A 17,701-nucleotide genomic window follows, 5' to 3' on the forward strand; every position below is an offset into this window, starting at 1 on the left:
ATTCTCCTATTGGTCAAGAATTGGATTGAGAAGAGGATGACCAATCAGAGACAGAGTCAAACTGCGGGGATTCCAGGCCCCCAGTAACTGAGCTGAAACTGTTCAGATTGACAAACCCTGGCAGCAGCTTCACACATTGGACACTTCACACTGAATCATTCAAGGGCTGGTGTGAGAGAAGCTTTAGATCCTGTCATTACTCTCTGACTCATTATTCATCTAGAACCAAACAATTAGTAAATGTGAAGCAGTGAAGAGACTTTTCACTCTCACTGCAGAATGTGTCATCTGGGGAAATAAGGAACTATTATATTCGGAGATTCCAGGTACCTTCCTCCCTGAACAAATCCATTCCTAACATTCCCGATCACAGCCTATCCCAGCTCCTGTTGTCACCCGACTCCAGCTGAATTGGAGAAACTCATGTGTTGGGGTTTGAGTTGTGAGGTGGGGTTTCTCCGCCAGTGTTACTGTCTTACAAACTCTCCCCCTGAATTTGTGAACTGAGACTGCACCGAAGACATCTCCAGTTGGAGTGAGGGCCGGATATCCCTCTGTTTTATTACAGAGAGTGGGGAAAGGGCTGGGTGGAGGGGATGTCAGCGAGTCACCAGGGATCCTGGATTTACTCCAAATCATTTCCATGTGGAATCTGCAGGCGGGGCCGGGACAGGGATCATTTCATCAGGGGATCAGCTCTTTCCTGAGAGATGTGGGTGGCTCTGAGAAGAGCCTTTGTGTTCAGATGTTTCCAAGTTTCCCGCGCTCTTTCACTCCTTTCCAGACCCTGCTTTCTGAGCCTTCGCTGCTTTCGGCTTGACCTTGCTCTTCCATGTCTGCACTTTCTTCAGCGCCTTTCCGCCCGCCGCACTCCTGCCTTTTTTGACCTTCTTCGCAGGAGACTTTTTCTGAAGCGCTGCTTTGTTCACCGCCTTATTTGGCGTTGCCGCCGCCTTGCTGCTCGTTTTCTTGGCTGTTACTTTCTTTGTTGTCACTTTCTTGTCTGCTGGTTTCTTCACTAAAGATTTCTTGTCTGCTGGTTTCTTCACTGAAGATTTCTTGTCTGCTGGTTTCTTCACCTTCTTTCCCACTTTTCCCTGGGTTTTCCTTCTTGCTGATTTTGAAGGAGCCGGAGGCTCCCTGTCCCTTGCTCTGCACCAGGGAGCCTTTGTTCACATTCCTCTTGATACTTTGCTTGATCTAGGTCTTGAGCTTCTCCTGAGCGGTGGCAGACCTGCAAGGAATCAACTACCAGCTAGCGTATAAAGCGAGACCAAGGATCAGGGCCTTCAGTTACCTGGAGGGGAGTCGGAGAGGCAGCGGATCCTGTGAGGAACCACAATCCAGGAAGGATGAGAAGGTCATTGTCAGGGTACAGAGGAGATTAAGTCAAAGATTTACCAGTTTATAAGCAAGCGCAGAGCCAAGGAACGGTGCTGGGGCAGATCAAATAATAGGAAGCTGTGCTCAGTTGGAAGGCAAGAGTGATTAAATGACAGAAGAGATGATGGTGCAAGGCAAAAGTCAGGGAAAGAATAAGCAACATTTTGTCAGCACAGATACCAGGAGCGGGATTTGAACCCACGCAGACACATGTTTAGTGGATTTTAAGTCCAACACCTTAACCACTCAGCCATCCTGGCACATTAACCAGCCACTGAAAATGAAATTTAATGTGATCCGGGTGCCATCTGGCCTTTGACAATATCAAGTTATGACTCCTCTCCCATGCTGAATTTGACCCTTCATTATTTATGAACCTCAATCGGATCACCCCTCAGTCTAGGTTTCTCTAAGGTGTAGGGTCCCAACTCTTTTAGTCTAACTTGATAACCAAGATGTCTTATACTGGGAATTCGTCGAATGTCTCTCCTCTGTACCCTTTCCAAAGCCTCAATATCACCCATCATGTGAGGAGACCAAGACTGGATACAATATTCCAAGTGAGTCCTGACCAAGGTTTCATAAAAGGACAAATTCGGGACATCTCAGATACTGAAGGAGTCCGTGTCCAGAAGCAGCAAGACCTGGACAACATTCAGACTTGGGCTGCTAAGTGGCAAGTAACATTCACACCACATAAGTACCAGACAATGACCATCTCCAACAAGAGAGAGTGTAACCATCTCCCTTTGACGTTCAACAGCATTACCATAGCTGAATCCCCCCACCATCAACATCCTGGGGGTTACCATTGACAAAAGCTTAACTGGACCATTCATATACATATTCTGGCTACAAGAGTAAACCAGATAGTGGGAATTCTGTGATGAGTAACTCAGCTTAAGGCACGTGGTGAAATGCTCATTCGGAGAGCTGGAGAAATGGACTGGTCAGGTGGGCAGAAAAGTGGCAAATGGAATTCAACTTGGAGAAGTGTGAGGTGATGCCTTTGGTGAGGTCAAACACAGCAAAGGAAGACACAATTAATGGGTGAATGCTGAGAGGTGTAGAGGAAGTGAGGGACCTTGAAGTGAATGTCCACAAATCCCTGAAAGTAGCAGGAAAGGTTGATAAGTTGGTTGAGAAGGCTTATGGAACCCTTTCCTTTATTAGCCGATGTATAGAATATAAGAGCAGGGAGGTTATGCTGGAACTGTATCAATCATTAGTTAGGCCACAACTTGATTTCTGTGTGCAGTTCTGGTCACCTCATTCCAGAAAGGATGTAATTGCACTCGAGAGGTTACAGAGGAGATTTACAAGGTTGTTGCCAGGACTGGAAAAATGCAGCGATGAGGAAAGATTGGATAGACTGGGGTTGTTCTCCTTGGAATATAAGAGGCTGAGGGGAGATTTGATTGAAATGTACAAAATTGTGAGGGGTCTGGATAGAATGGATGGGAAGGGTTTATTTACCTTAGTAGGGAGGTCAGTGACTAGAGGGCATAGATTTAAAGTGATGTGTTGAACAATTAGAGGGGAGATGAGGAAAGGTTTTTTCACCCAGAGGGCTGTGGGAGTCTGGAACTCACTGCCTGTAAGGGTAGCTGAGGCAGAAACCCTCAACTCATTTAAAAGGAGTCTGGATGTGCACCTCAAGTACCTGAACCTGCAGGGCTACGGTCCAAATGCTGGTCAATGGGATTCAGCTGGGTGGCTCGTTTTTTGGCTTGCCTGTGCTGTAAACTTTCTATGTTCTATGATTCTATGCAGACACAATGGGCCGAATGGCCTCCTTCTGCACTGTAATAATTTTGTGATTTTTGACTCTCCAAAACTTGTCAACCATCTACAAGGTACAAACCAGGATGAGTGCAGCACCAACAATACTCTAGAAACTCGACATTGTTCAGGACAAAGCAGCCGCCTTGATTGTCACCCCATTCACCACCTTAAACATTCACTCCCTTCACCACTGACGCACAGTAGCAGTAGTGTGTACCATCTGCCAGATGCACTGCTGCAACTCACCAAGGCTCCGCAGACAGCACCTTCCAAACCGAAGACCTCCACCACCTTGAAGGACAAGGGCTGCAGATGCATGGAAACACCACCATGTGCAAGCTCCCCTCCAAGTCACACACCATCTGATCTGCAAATATATCGCTGTTCATTCACTGATGTTGGGTCAAAATCCTGGATCTCCCTTCCTAACAGCACTGTGGGTGTACCTACACCACATGGAGTGCAGCAATTCAAGAAGGGAGCTCACCGCCACCTTCTCAAGGACAATTAGGGATGGGTAACAAATTCTGGCCTTGCCAGTGTCACTCACATCCCATGAAAGAATATGCCTCATTTTATACTCAATTGTCCTCTGAATGCAGCCCATCCCTCTATTTGCTCCAACTATCACTTCACAGCATTGCTGCTGTAACTTTAGAGATCTGTGCACTAGAACATCCAGATCTCTGCTCAAAATTATTTTCTTTTTTCCACCTACTTTAATGTTTTTCCCTGAAGGGTGTATGAATGTTGAGCATTCGCCCTGTCTACATGAATAACACTGCACTTACCCAAATTAAACATCATTTACCAGTCATGAACCCAGTCTCCCAACACATTAAGATCAGCCTGAAACAGTCGAGCATCGTCTACAGTCTAAACACTCGCACAGATCTTCAAATCATCTGTAAATTTACAGATGGTGCGCCCTACACCTACATCCAGATCATTAATAAAAATAGTAAAGAGCAACAGTCCCAACACCGATCCCTGTGGAACACCACTGGTAACTGGTCTCCAAACAGATCCAGATCCATCTGGAACTACTTTCTGCCTACATCTTCCAGTCAGTTCCCAATCCAGATCAATATATTACCACTGATACCAGGGACTTTAATCTTATAGAGAAGCGTCTTGTGTGGAACCTTATCAAAATCTTTTGGCTGAGATCTGCTAATTGAACACAGGCCGGGGATGAGGCCTAGGCCTGTCCTGCTTTGTGTGTGGGTCTCAGGACCACACAAGGTGAGATCAGCTCACTGAGCACAGGCCCATCCTGCTCTATATGGTGCTCAGTACCTCACCAAATGAGAATAACTAACACACCACAGGCCATGGAGCCTCGGCCCATCCTTCCCCGATTGCGGTTCAGTGCCAACCAGGTCAGATCAGCGAATTCAGCACAGGCCAGAGATGGAAGCTGGACCTTTCCTGCTCTTGGGACTCCGTACCATACCAGGTGCGATGAAGTAAAATACCACAGGCCGGGGATGGAGCCTGAGATTTCCCTGTTCTGTGTGGGGCTCTGTACAACAACGTGTGAGAAGAACTATCATCCCTCAGGCTGAGGAAGGAGCCTGGGCCCATTCTGTTCTGTGTGGCTCCTATCACACTGAGTCGGATCAGTTAACTCAACACAGGCCATGAGTACAACCAGGCCCTTTCCTGCTCCGTGTGGCTCAGTATCACACCAGGTGGCATCAGCTAACACAGCACAGGCTGGGGCTGGAGCCTGGGCCCGTCCTGCTCTGTGGGCTCAGTAACAACCCGTAAGATGAACTTTTTTCAAAAGACTTCAGTGTATTTATCTCTGTCCAACACTGTGAGGCAGCTTTCTGTGTTTATAAAGACTGTAATTTATTGACTGGTCTCTTGGATCAAACAGGGTAACAGACAGAGGTCTGTGTGCAGAGGGTTTGGGGGTGAGCTCTGATTCCTAACCATTTCTGGACTGTGAGGAATAAAGAATGAATGAGAGAGAGAGAATGTGGGAGAAGGGATGATGGAAGAATTTGTCCGTGAACCTGATTAAAAGTGTCTCAAACGCAAGATAATATTAAGATATCGAGCAGAACATTAACATAATCTGAGTTCCGCGATCTGGTCGGGTCCCATTCCCCTGAAGTGAGGAATGAACGGGTGGGAAATTCCACCTGGAGTTATATTTGTCTCCAATGAAGATGAGTTCACAGTGAGGATGGAATAGCTCAGTTGGGAGAACACTAGATTGAAGAACCAGGATACAATCCCTGGTTTCATCAGTTTTAATTTGGTGTCTCCATCAGTTTAAGTAGAGAGAATCAGAGGGGAGATTTTCCACTCTTGACCCCATGAGCTGAATTTTAAACTAACGGTGCGGCTCTCGGCAGAGGCACCGGAAGCGGGTGTCGTCACCACACGAGTGAAATGTGGCCGACTGACTCCGATCACGGAGCAGCCGACAAATTAATGAAGGGGAGGCGTGGGGCCCATGTAAACAAGGACCAGAGGTAGGGAACGAGGCACCGATGGCACCGACATCTGACACAACGGCAGGTGCTGGCACCATATTGAAAGGACTGCCAGACCTGCATTCACTGCTGCCTGGTTTAAAGGAGTGTCTTCCTGAGAGCCCTCTACTGCCCCAGGACCTGTTCTGCTGCCTCTGCTGTCCCAGGATCCGTTCTGCTGCCTCTGCTGTCCCAGGACCCATTCTGCTGCCCCAAGACCCATTCTGCTGCCTCTGCTGCTCCAGGACCCGTTCTGCTGCATCTGCTGCCCCAGGACTCGTTCTGCTGCCCCAAGACCCGTTCTGCTGCCTCTGATGCCCCAGGACCCGTTCTGCTGCCCCAGGACCCGTTCTGCTGCCTCTGCTGCTCCAGGACCCGTTCTGCTGCCTCTGCTGCCCCAGGACCCGTTCTGCTGCCTCTGCTGCCCCTGGACCCGTTCTGCTGCCTCTGCTGCCCCAGAACCTGTTCTGTTGCCTCTGCTGCCCCAGGACCAGTTCTGCTGCATCTGCTGCCCCAGGACCTGTTCTGCTGCCTCTGCTGCCCCAGGATCAGTTCTGCTGCATCTGCTGCCCCAGGACCTGTTCTGCTGCATCTGCTGCCCCAGGACCTGTTCTGCTGTCACTGATGCCCCAGGACCCGTTCTGCTGTCACTGATGCCCCAGGACCCGTTCTGCTGTCTCTGCTGCCTGATAGGTAAGGAGCTGAATGCGAGCCTGCAGTGACCATGGTCCAATGGTTTGGCGATGCCTTCCTGCAGGTTCGCCTCCAGGTGACAACAGATAGGTGGAAGATCCTCTTCCCCAGGGATGTGAGGTGGAGACCTGTCCACCTGACCAAGCAAAGCTGCTTTGAGATGGTAGGTGAAGTCAGCAGCCATGGGGTCAACCCCAAGACATGGATCCAGTGCACGAAGTGGGTCAATGACCGGATCCAGGCTGCTCAGGCACAAACTCAAAACACTTTGGACCCTTTGGACATTGCGCATGGCAGAGTGAGATGGAGTGTTTGGTGGAAAGGGAGTGACCACCCAGTCATGTGTATTGGAGAAGGGCGGCAGGACACGCTGCCTGAGGCTTGGCTGCATCTCGGTGGGAGGTGCACGTCAGTCATTGTCTAAACTCACACAGTCCCTCGAGAGGGGCCACATGCAGGAGGAATATGTGTGTCCACATCATGGACTGCTGGATTATCACCATCAGAGATGTTGGGCTTGTCCCCGCTGGGAGACGAACTTTGTTGATCATAGTGGCTGCAGGAGAAGACAGCCCACAATCGGAAAGAGCGTGTCAAGACTGGCAGTGGATGCCTTATCTCCATGTCCTCATCCCGATGGAGGAGGAGGCCATGGAACAGGCCGGGCAGCAAAGCAGCTGCTCCATAGCTGATGGAGAGACAGGGACACCTACCTAAGAGAGTGAGTGAACATCTCCTGGGGCACAAGGGTGCATCCGCTGCAAAGGAGCCACACTGCTCATCTGTTCACCACTCCATCAATGCAGCTGCACAGTAGGGGTGGTTGGAATGTCACGATGGGCAGACTCTAACCCTTCAATGTCCCTGTTTTCACATGCAGGCTAGGATGAACGACAAGAGCGAAGAGCTGGAGAGACTGGGGGACAGCCAGACACCTCTGAGGAGGAGGAGGGAGCCTCAGAGGGTGCACCGTCACATCATTCCCCTGCACCCTCCACCAGCACAGAAACCCTCACTCGGTGGGTATCCACTCGCTGTTAGATTTGGGCACACAAGCTGGTGAGCACGTCGCAGACAGGCCCGGGCAGCTGACGGAGGCTGTGACAGCTGAGGCCACTGGCAGTTGGACGTCTGTGGGAGGCCAGGCCCATGCTGAGTCCCAGGCTGATGACGTGCCTCTGGTGTCACCAGCAACACGGGAAATGCTGCAGCTGCAGCAAGAGGTCAGGCAACATCTGGCAGAGTTGCCGGAGGTTATGTGTACCCAAGTTCGGATGATGGAGGAGTCCATCCAGGCCTTGCATGCTGTACTATCTCTGATGGGGGTGTGTCTGGCTTCCTTCCTTGAGAGATTGGTGACTCTGATGGAGAGCCAGATCCAGCCGACCAATCAGTGGATGCCGGAGATGTGTGCAGACCTGCACTCCATCGCTTTGTCCATGAGCTCCATCCAGCGGTGACAAGGTGAGAGGGGGGGACGAGGCATCTGAACTCTTCACCAGGTCCACGTCCCTCTCAGGTCAGCAGCGAGGTACAAGTGTGTCTTATAAGGGGGAGGAGCAGCTGGCTGCTACATCTGGGGTCTCCTCTCAGGGTGCTCCTGGTGTGGACAGTAGCTCCAAAGCCCCTCTGCCAGTGACACAAGTGATGCCAGTGCCTGCCTCCATCACCCTCGATGACAGAGGGGGGGGGGGGGTCCCTGTACCTGTGCAGGAGGCCCTCAGTGTGCCGGGGCCCTCCAGGCCTCAGGCAGCAAGAGGACGGCCACCAATGTCATCCCAAGCCATGGGGCAGCAAGGTCAGCAGCCTGTCTCCACCTCAGCTGACAGAGCAGGGGGAGCACCACGTAGGAGCATGTGGAAAAGATTTCCGAAGTGCACCTAGATTCACTTGGGTTCATGGTGAATGTGCATTCCAGATGGATAGGGTTGCATTTGATGTCACACGGAAGAAAGAAATGATGTTCTCTCACTATGTCTCCTTCCTATTGTTGATGCCCTTTGGGACTTCATTTAAACCCTTCCTCCCAAGGGGCTGGAAGTGAGGGACCAAGCCCTGAGTTCACAAAGCTTCGGTCTTGTCACTGTGCGATGTGTACCTGGACGCTGCAGTGCAGAAGGAAGCAGGCGACAACAGGGCTGCTTAAAGCTAAGACTTTATTGCTGTGGTTCCAGAAGGTGGTAAGGCTCAAAGGGAACTTGAATGTATAAGGGTGTCTCATGTCTCCCTTGTGTGTATCTCATGGCCCCTTTCCTGCTGTGCCTGAGGTTCTTCATCTGGCACTGCTTGGGCAGCATCCTCCTCCACATCCTCATCATCAGAGGAGACATCACACTCCACGATATCCTCACTTGTCAACACCTCACCCCTCTGTAATGCCAGATTGTGCTGTGCACAGCAAACCACCACGATATGTGAGACCCTCGCCGGGACATACTGAAGGGCTCCACTGGATCGATCTAGGCACCTGAATCTCATCTTCAGGAGACCAATGGCCTCCTTGATGGTCGCTCGGGTTGACCCGCAGCAGGTGTTGTACCTCTCCTCTGCATCCGTGCGTGGGTTCCTCACAGACGTCAGTAGTCATGTCCTCAGTGGGTAGCCCTTGTCTCCAAGGATCCATCTCTGAAAGCGGATGGGGCCACGGAAAGGTTCTGGCACCTGGGAGTGCCTTGGTATGCAGGCGTTGTGGCTGCTTCCCGGGATTTGTGCACACACCTATGGGATCCATTTGCAGTGGTTGCAGACCAATTGCACACTGAGCAAGTGGAAGCCCTTCCTGTTGAAGGCTGCTGGCTGGTCTGCAGGAGCCATGATGGTCACATGGGGTGACACCCTACACCTGGGGGAATCCAGTGATGGCCCCGGATCCTATAGTCCTCTCAGCTTGACTGTTTGGATCGATGTGCACATAGTCACCGGCCCTCCTGAACAGGACATTGGTGACCTCCTTGATGCACTGATTCACCACAGACTGTGAGATTCCACACATATCTCCAGTGGATCCCTGCAATGATCTGCTGGTGCTGAAGTTCAGTGGCACAGTGACCTTCAGTGACACTGGTATCAGGTGCCCACCAAGTCCCATGGGGCACAGCTGCATCATGGCAGAGAGATCAGTGACGACCTCCGTGCAGAGGCGCAGTCTGTGGAGACACTGTCACTCGGACATCTGCAGGTAGTTGAACCTCAGCTGACGTGTTCCTCTGCCTCCTTCTCCAGCCTCCTGTTCGAGGCTGGCCTTCCTGTGGGCCCCCAAGCTGCTGTGGTGCCCCTGCTGGTGCCTGCGCCTCCCTCCCTTCCTCCCTACTCCTCCTCCTCCTCAATGTGAGCCTCGAATGAGGCCCATGACAGGTTGCCCCTCCCTGAGTGCAAGGCCTTCACAGTAAACAACACCCAGCCACATTTACCTCACTTGTCACCCTCAATGAGGTGGCACTGCCCCAATGGTACCCTGGTGCGGCTCCCCCTGCAGAGCTGGCACATTGGCCCCCACTCCTGACAGTGTTTCCCGATGCCCTTTCCCCCTCCACCCTTACTGCCAAGTTACGCTGCCTCACCCGATAGCTTCCCAGTGAAGCCAACACTCAGCTCCCACCTCCCAGTCACCTCCTTTAACCAGGCGAGGCTCTGAAGCCCCAGGGTTCCCGTGCACTATTAGTTCAATTGGATCCAGTGAATAAAATTGCTGACAATTGGACTCATAAATACTTTAAATGCCTTCTTGCCGAGTGGATGTGCGAAGTCTGCCCTCCATGTCAGCCGCCGACAGAAAAATCCGGTCCGACGTCTTCCATCCCTATTTTATACACCCCCCCTCCCCCTCCCCAGCCTCCATTCCCGTCTCCAACGGTCCCTTAAAATTCTGGCCCATGTCTCTAAGACTAATGGGAGTGAAACTACATCTGCTCCTTAGCCTGAACAGGGAGAGCTGCTCTCTCTGTGTTTAAAGTGAATGAATCTGCTCTTTACCTTGTCTTACTGGAACGTTCACTGTCTGGAAATGTCTGTTTGAAAATGTTTTCCTGTTATATTAATGGAGCAGAGGAGCAGATGTGAGGTACTGTTGAACAGAGAGGTTTGGAAGTGGGTGAAGGGGTGGAGTGATGGTGTGAGTGAGAGGTGCAGTGAGTTGGCCATTCTCAATAGAGTGTCAGGAATGAAGGTCAGAGGAACAGACCAGGCAGGAAACACAGAAAGAGCGAGGAGAAGCTGGTGTGAAAAACAGAGATTAAACAACAGGCTTGTTCAGTTGGTTTGGGTCTGATGTTCAGAATACCCGGAATCTGGGTTCACTTCCCTTCCAACTCAGCGAATTATATCAACATTATGTTCATAAATCCATAGAATGATACCCAAAGAAGGAGACCATTTGGTCCATTGTGTCAGTGCTGTCTCTTTGGTTATGTTATCCAATTAGAACTGCTGCTCAGCTTTTTCCTGTAATCTGTACATTTTTCCTTCCAGTATTTATCCCAATTGCTTTTCAAAGTTACTACTGAATCTGCTTTCAAGTCCTGATCAGACAGTGCATTCCAGATCACAACACATCACTGTATAAAAAATCATTCCTCATTTCGCCTCTGGTTCTTTTCTCAATTACCTGATAAATACATCCTCTGGTTACTGACCCTTTTGCCACTGGAAACAATTTCTCCTTATTTAACTTATTGAAAACCTTCTTGATGATGTCACATACTAGACTGCCAGTAAAACTGAAGCCCATGGAATAAAAGAGACAATGACAGCATGGATATGAAGTTTGCAGACTGATAGGAACATAGAAGCTGGAGTAGGCCATTCAGCCCATCGAGACCACCCCACCATTCAATATGATGATGACTGATCATCCACTTCAATGCCTTTTTCCCACACTATCTCCATATCCCGTATGTCATTTGTATTTAGAAATCTGTCAATCTCTGCTTTAAACATACTCAATGACTGAGCTTCCACAGCTCTCTGGTGTAGAGAATTCCAAAGATTCACAACCCTCTGAGTAAAGACATTTCTCCTCGTCTCTGTCCTAAGTGGCTTTCCCCTTCTGTTGAAATTGTGTCCCCTGGTTCTAGATTCCTCAACCGGAGGAAAAACTTCATCTACCCTGTCTATCCCTTTAAATATTTTGTAAGTTTCAATGAGATCACCTCTCATTCTTTGAAATTCTAGAGAATACAGTCCCAGTTTCCCCAATCTCTCTTCATAGGACAGTCCTGCCATCCCGGGAACAGGTCTGGTGAACCTTCATTGCACTCCCTCGATGGCAATGATATCCTTCCTAAGGTAAGGGGACCAAAACTGCACACAGTATTCCAAAGTGCAGTCCAACCAAGGTTATATACAATTGAAGCAAGATTTCACTACTCCTGTACTCAAATCGTCTTGTGAGAGAGGCTAACATATCATTCGTCTTCTGAATTGCTTGCTGCACCTGAATGTTAGCTTTCAGTCACTTATTGACAAGGACACCCAGGCCCCTTTGTACATCTACACTTTCTAATCTCTTACCATTTAAGAAATAATCTGCACATCTGTTTCTCCTACCAAAGTGGATAACCACACATTTTTACACATTATATTCCATGTGCCACTTTCTTGTCCACTCACTAAGTCTGTCCAAATCCCCTTGAAGCTGCTTTGCATCTTTCTCACAACACACATTCCCACCTAGTTTTGTGTCATCTGCGAACTTAGAAATACGACATTTGGTTCCCACCTCCGAATCATTGATATATATTGTGAACAGCTGGGTCACAGTGTGGTGGTGAACAGTTGTATTTCTGTCTGGAGGAAGGTTTACAGTGGGTTCCCCATGGTTCCTCATAACTTCAGTTATGTGCAGACACTGGAAAAGCTGGGGTTGTTCTCCTTGGAGCAGAGCAAGTTCAGAACAACTTTGACAGAGTTAGAATCAAGGAATCAAATGGTTACAGTACAGAAGGAGACCATTCAGTCCATCATGTCCATGACAGCTCTTTGCAAGAGCAAATCAGCTCATTCCACTCCTCTGCCCTTTCATTGTAACCCTGCAAATTTTCTCTATTCAGGTGTTTATCCAATTCCCTTTTGAAAGCCATGATTGAATCTGCCTCCAGCACACTCTCAGGCAGTGTATTCCAGATCCAAACCACTCACTCTGTCCCACACCCCTGGTACCATTGCAGAAAATCTCTTCTGTTCATTTCATCCCTCATAAATAATTGAAATGAAATGTTTATTAGGAAATGCACAATATAAAAAAGAGGGAGAAATAAATGCTGAGAAAAATAGAAGTCAATGTTTGGAAGGTAAAAAGAGCAAAATATGTAACTTTTATTCTGGTTGAGTGAGAGGAATATATCACACTCTGGGGCTTTATAAGAGGATTTACTGATAAACCTGGGATTTGAGAGGAAGCTGGTTCATGGTTTACAGAACAAATTCAGTCCCTGGGGTGGAGCCAACAGCTGCACCGTCCAATAACAGACAGGATGGGGACACTGTCTCAGGCCTGGTGAGCTCAGTCGATGAAAGCATGAAACTCTGAATCTCAAGTTTTTGAGTTTGAGCCCCACGGTGGGTGTCTTTTATTTCCTTTTTAGGCTGATTTTACAGCCATTCTCCAGCTCTGAATTCCTCGGCAGAGAGTTCAAGGAGTGTTTGAAATGAGATTCAACAGCAGTATGAGAAAGTCTCTCCTTGATTCAGGACTCTTACCTCTCTGCAGCAACTCGCTGCTGAAGATTGAACTTTATCTCATTTCATTCTCAGCTCATGGTCAGTGTGGACCAATGGGACTTCTGGCTGTCTCCCACTTCACAATCCATCAGTGCTGAGAAATCAATGGGGAATATTACTCACATGTTGTAATGTTTTATAAATACTTGAATGTATTTCACACTGTGTCTAACAGTGTGAATCTCCCCTGGTATATCAGCTCACCAACACTTCAACAGAACATTCACATAATGTGAGCTCTGAGATCTGTTCAGATCCCATTCCCAAGACCTGGAAAGTGGGATTGGGCTGGATCGCTCTTTTTCAGCTGGCACAGACACGATTGCTAAATGGTCTCAGTCTGTGCCATAAATTTTCTCCATTTTCTATGTTCTATGAAGTGAGGTGTGATTGGGAGGGGCAATTCCACCAGGGTTATATTTTCTACCAAAACAATGACACAAGGGATACTTCACTTTTTTATTCATTCATTCATGCGATGTGGGCATCGCTGGCTAGGCCAGCATTTATTGCCCATGAGAAGGTGGTGGTGAGCTGCCTTCTTGAACCATTGCAGTCCATGTGGGGTAGGTACACCCACAGTGCTGTGAGAAAGGGAGTTCCAGGATTTTGACCCAGCGACAGTGAAGGAACGGCGATATAGTTCCAAGTCAGGATGGTGTGTGGCTTGGAGGGGAACTTGCATGTGGTCGTATCCCCTGTATTTGCTGCCCTTGCCCTTCTAGGTGGTAAAGGTCACTGGTTTGGAAGGTGCTGTCTAAGGAGTTGTGGTGCATTGCTGCAGTGGATTTTGTAGACGGTACACACTCTGCAACTGTGCGTCGATGGTGGAGGGAGTGAATGTTTGCAGATGGGGTGCCAATCAAGCGGGCTGCTTTGTCCTGGCGGTGTTGAGATTCTTGAGTTGGAATTGCACCCATCCAGGCAAGTGGAGAATATTCCATCACACTCTTGACTTGTGCCTTGTGGATGGTGGACAGGCTTTGGGGAGTCAAGAGTCATGGATGAGTGAGAGGAATATATCACACTTTGGGGCTTTTGTAAAAGGATTTATTAATAAACCTGGGATTTGAGAGGAAGCTGCTTCATGGTTTACAGAACAAATTCAGCCCCTGGGGTGGAGCCAACAGCTGCACTGCAATTACTCACCTCAGGATTCCAAGCCTCTGACCTGCTCTTGTAGTCACGTTATTTGTATGGCTACCCATGGTAACCTCCATGATGTTGATGGTGGGGGAGTCAGTGATTGTAATGCTATTGAATGTCAAGGGGAGATGGTTAGATTCTCTCTTGTTGGAGATATTCATTGCCTGGCACTTGTGTGGTGCGAATGTTACTTGCCACTTATCATCCCAAGCCTGTGAGACTGAAATAGCTCAGTTGGGAGAGTGTTCGACTGAAGATCCCTGGTTCAATCTGGGGTTTTGGCAGTTCTCATTTATTCTGCATCACCCTTTGGTTTTGACTCTTGAGCTGCACAATTTACACTGAAATTATCTACCCAACTCTGAAGGCTGGATTGGAATAGAGAGATATCAAGGATGGGAAATATTTACATTGTCTACTTTAGCTTATTCTCTATCTCCTTGTGTCCTTTCCCCCAGATTTTGACTCTCTCGGGGCAGGGTGAACATTTGATTTGCTGCATTTGTCCCAAACTGAAGCCTTTTCCACATCTCTGGGTGGTCAGACTCGCTCTGTCTGTTTTTGTTGCTCGTGACCATTAACGAGAACAGGCCACGAGTTCAACGTTTATCAGCAAACGGAAGATAATTGGAAAGAATTCTGTGTTACTCCAGATCAGTGACAAAGATACAATGGATGTTATTCAAAATAAATTCCCTTTGACATTTTATGTAAACTTGTTTGCATCCAAAAGTTGGATTTTAAGTGTAACAAAAATGTGTCAAATTATTGACTGACCATGTGACAGCGCACATGGGGATCAAATCCACAGCCTTGTTGTTATCAACACTGCGTCCTAACCAACTGAACTAAGCGGCCTATAGACAGAGCCAGGTATGGGTTTGAGCCGCACGCTGGGCGGTTTGTGTTTTATTTCTCACACTGGGTGACAGAGCGATTGTACAAACAATGGACACATCACATCCCTGAAACATTGTTCTGATATAAAACAGTGTGAAATAAGAACTGAGCATGGAAATGGAACAGAACCAGAAATCAGGACTTTAATCTATTAAAGTTGATCTTGAAATTCAACCATTCACTGAACATTCCAATAGATCGAACTCTCTTCTGAAATAAAATCCAGGAACTTGAGCTGCTGGAAAACACAACTGAGCCTGACGTGATTTGAACACGCAATCTTCTGATCGGGAGTCAGACGCGCTACCGTTGTGCCACATGCTCACAGATAAAGCAAAGCGTTCCTTTCCTGACAGATTTACTTCTTGTTTAGATTCAGTGATTAAAATTAATTCAATCCTCATCTGACCTCCACTCTGCAAAGGCCTGCAATCCGACCTGAACCCGACGACCTGTGTCGGGTTCGGGTCATGTCGGGTCGCTCTTCCGGTTCTGGCTTTCGGGCTCGGGTCAGGTTGGGTCAGGTTCAGGTCAGGCTGGGTCCAGGTTGGTCTGAATCCGTGTCGGACACACACAGTAAGTATTACATTTAACTCTGCTGGGAAGTTGAGTTTAATAAGTGTCAAAAGTTGAAAAGCCAACCAAAGCCGGGAGTCCGGGTCATTAAGGAGGGAAACTCTGAGTCTGTGCAGTGAGCAAGTGAGCATCTCTATGACGTCATTGCGCTCATGCTGCAGCTTCCTGTAGATTCGGAATCGGGAGGTCGAGTAAGTGAACATTCCGGTGGTCGGGTAAGGCTCGGGATAGTTTGGGCGTGGGAATAAATGGAGATACTCGGGCCGGGTCAAGCTCGGGTCCAATGTGGTTCTGTCAGGTTCGGGTCGGGTTTTTTTTCCTGACCTGAGCAGGCCTTTACCGCTCTGTCAGTTCAGTGCCTTATTTAAACTATTACTTGGAGTTCTGTTTTACAGGGTCTCGGCTGTTTAAGTGTTTCCCAGACCCACTACTCTGATTAATCAGACATTTTGCTGCTAACTGCTGCTGCTACAATTGAAATGTAAAAAAGAATTTCCAGTGACCTGCAACCAATGGACAAATACATTTCAGAAAGATAAAGCTCATTCACCAATCCACAAATGTGTCTTTCTGCTTATATTTATAAACAACTCCTTCTCTCCACTATGAGAACTATACAATCACTACAGTTATTTGAAAGTTAGTATAAGATGTTCCAGTTCATCAATTTTAAAACTGCAGCAGGTATTTTCCAGAAAACTTCTCTGTTGGAACCTCAGTCCCATTTAGATTGAAAGTGGCCAATTAATGTATTCACTTGTTCATTGTGGACAGGTGTCTGACTTCGAATAAATCTCATTAACTTTCAATGAGGTGGCAGTATTTCTGTGCTCCCATTTTACACAGTCTGTCCTGTTCATGCACCATGTTTTTATTCTCCTCTCCCATTCTCCACAGGATACAGATTGCAAGCATCATCAATCTAGCTGTTGAAAAGCATTGGAAGAATCTGGTCACACAGGTATTGAAACATTCATTTTCTGCCATTTTCCAAGTTGGTTGCTTTAAACACAGTACGATGTGCAATCATCTTGAAAAGAGATTCTCTTCAATATCCAATACAAACTGTATTGCAAACCTGACAGACAAACACAGGAGAACAAGTGACTAGTGAACACAAACCTCATGGTGCTCATTTTCAGATTTATTGCAGTCACTTACAAAACAAGTGAAAGAATATTACAGTGAAATGATTTGGAAAGTAGGTGTGACTTTTGTTGGTGCATTTCTTTGCTCTGTTGGTGAAACTTTCTTGCACCTGACTCCTGTTCATGTCTCTGTTTCCTCTATTGAATGAGGAAGGAGGTATTTGATCAGAAATCAACTGGATTGTGTACCTTTGAGAGGGGATTTCTGCACCATCAGGGCTGGAAACAGGAGTGAGTGAAAGACAATGTGTGGAGTTTGATTTTGTACAGAGGGAGAGCAAATCTAACAGGACTGTGAGATATTGGCCTGGATTTTACAGCCCCAATCGCGGTGAACTCTGAGACTTGCACTGCTATTGAGGGTCTGAACAGCACTGCAACTGCCAGTACATGCACACACTAACACCAGCATCTGGAAGTTGTGGTGGTGAGAAATGTGCTTGGAAGGAGCCTCTGATCATAATCGCACCAGCCAACTCTTTAAAGTGACAGGGACCTGTAGTTCAGCAATTTGGGCTCATTGCCCACAATGTACCCTGATTTTTACCTGGGTTGGATTAAAGCCGGTACCAACAGGCTCAGGGCTGCTCGGGAAGGACTTTTCTGTTGACACAACAGCTCCACTATTCCAGGAAGACACGGGCAGCAGCAGTTGTCAACTTTCAGAGGGAGTTCAGACATTTTAAATGTTGTATTTTATTTCTTAATTGTATGTAACTTTTTAGCATAGCCTGATCAGAGTTCTTAAATTTACATCTGACTTTTTATTAACAAGATTGAAGTGCTTTTAAAAGATCTCTAAATGTATATGACTTTTTATCAAGATTTACTTGGCTTCTTTGTAATGACTCTTGAGCAAGATTG

The 17,701-nt window shown here is 47.8% G+C and overlaps 2 non-coding genes across 2 annotated transcripts; both read right to left on the reverse strand.

Moving 5' to 3' along the window:
• Window positions 1-1,560: 1,560 nt before the first annotated feature.
• On the reverse strand, window positions 1,561-1,643 carry trnal-uaa (transfer RNA leucine (anticodon UAA)). Its single transcript has one exon. It is a non-coding gene; the product is annotated as a tRNA-Leu (tRNA).
• A 13,722-nt stretch (window positions 1,644-15,365) lies between these two features.
• On the reverse strand, window positions 15,366-15,437 carry trnag-ccc (transfer RNA glycine (anticodon CCC)). The gene has a single exon. It is a non-coding gene; the product is annotated as a tRNA-Gly (tRNA).
• Between the last annotated feature and the right edge of the window lie 2,264 nt (window positions 15,438-17,701).

This window comes from Heterodontus francisci, unplaced genomic scaffold (assembly GCF_036365525.1).
Source record: "Heterodontus francisci isolate sHetFra1 unplaced genomic scaffold, sHetFra1.hap1 HAP1_SCAFFOLD_102, whole genome shotgun sequence".
NCBI lineage: Eukaryota > Metazoa > Chordata > Chondrichthyes > Heterodontiformes > Heterodontidae > Heterodontus > Heterodontus francisci.